The sequence below is a fragment of the Hyposmocoma kahamanoa genome, unplaced genomic scaffold, assembly GCF_003589595.1.
Source record: "Hyposmocoma kahamanoa isolate Upper Pololo Valley unplaced genomic scaffold, ASM358959v1 98972, whole genome shotgun sequence".
Classification (NCBI taxonomy): Eukaryota; Metazoa; Arthropoda; class Insecta; order Lepidoptera; family Cosmopterigidae; genus Hyposmocoma; species Hyposmocoma kahamanoa.
The window spans coordinates 347,544-349,231 of NW_020655740.1; the positions used below are offsets into that span (position 1 = coordinate 347,544).

At 34.5% G+C, this 1,688-nt stretch overlaps 1 protein-coding gene across 2 annotated transcripts in view; it reads right to left on the reverse strand.

Annotated features, from left to right (window-relative positions):
* The window catches only part of LOC113238951, a 41,518-nt gene extending 40,644 nt beyond the window's left edge, over positions 1-874 (reverse strand). For both annotated transcript variants that reach the window (XM_026475810.1, XM_026475809.1), the window contains exon 1: positions 725-874. The gene's annotated coding sequence lies outside the window, so the exon portion shown is untranslated. The remainder of the gene's footprint in view (positions 1-724) is intronic.
* Between the last annotated feature and the right edge of the window lie 814 nt (positions 875-1,688).

Sequence of the window (1,688 nt, forward strand, 5' to 3'; positions counted from 1 at the left end):
TTTAATTGTTTAGAAGTTTGGCAGTTTAGTAGTTCAGTTGTTTAGTAGTTTAGAAATTTCGTAGTTTTGTATTTTTCGCAGTTTAGTAATTTAATAATTTATTTATATAGTAATTTATTAATTTAAATAATAATATAGTTTTTTAAGTGATTAATGTAGTAGTGTAGTCACGTAGTGATTTTGTATTTTTTTAATTTTGTATTTTTTTACTTTTGTGACAAAGACAGATCTTAACGAATTTAAAAACACGTTAACTGTTTAATTCGCAAAATATATCAATTTTTTTCATTTTATTGAATTTGAATTTGAATTTGAATTATCGAATTTTCAAATCGTACAATAATCATAATATTAATTAGAAACAAGAGGTAAAAAACTTCGCCAAATATATTTCCACATTAAAACAGCAGCCACAGTATATATACTATAAATATCGACAAAAGAACAACAAAGTATTATATACATATTTAATAAAATTATAACGTAATCCGTTTAAAAATTAAACAAATCAAATAAATACGCCAGTATAAAGAAACTACATAAAAATGACAATTGCTTTTTCATACAAATAATTAAAATTATTAGCAAAGATATGAGTCCAGATGAGCCGGATAATGATGAGGAAGACGCCTTGCCAAATACAAATATATTGTAATTACTTACATTGCGCTGAAAGTGCACGTTGCTGCAAAAAAAGACAGGGCAATAAATTAATTGTACTTACTTTAGGAAGTCGGCCGACGGCTTGATCGAAGTTGAAATTTCGCGAACGCGGAATCACTGAGAAAGCAATACCATAAAACTTCTTTTTTTAACTTTTAATTCCCTATGAGAGCTCGGAAGAGCTGCGCGGTTACGACAGCCAGCACTGCACGACTCGATGTGCCGCCTGCGTCTGGGTCGGGACGTGCCGCCCGGGTGGTTGGGGGTAAGTGTTAGGTAGGCGTATGTAGGATAATTTTCCACCAATAGAGTACACCTCTCAGGACATCGCTGTGTGAGCCGCGCCAACGAAAACCCTATTCCAGTTTACAGAAATGTTAAATTTCAATACGACGATAATTGGTGTGCGAAGAGCTGCACGGAATTGCACTTTAAACCAACTTGTCATTTTATTATTTAAACCTTTACTAATTTAGTCCAATTTTGAATACCAGACCTATCTATGAAGAGGAAAATACGCTATTTGTGTATCCGTGTTGACGCTGGAGAGAGCCTCCCCACATCAGGCGCCCGTTCATAAGGGCGCCAGCCGACGTCGCCGTCGTCTAAAGCGAATTTGAGGGTCCATGTGAAACCTTTTAAGGTCGTTTTCAGATAACCTCCAAAAATGTGTCCCTTTCAATAACTTTTATGTCATTACATGAATGCTAAGCTTTATTTATTTAATATGATTGCTTGCTTGCTTAGTCTGTGTTATACATGAAAAGACTACTTTACTACGCCACAGTAATAAATAAAAATTAAAAAGTGGTCAATTTCTCATTCATAGGAGCCGGCTCCACGTCGCCCTAATTTTAAGAAAAGAAGAAAAAATTAAACACTCGTGGAAATCGCAATATTTTTAAATGTGTTTCTATTTTTCTTATCATTAGTGTCAATTCAACTAAAGGCCTCCTAATAACAAAAGTTCATATCGCGTCACCTTCACCCTTCGCACACGTGAGAAGGGGCTCCTGTCGGATTGA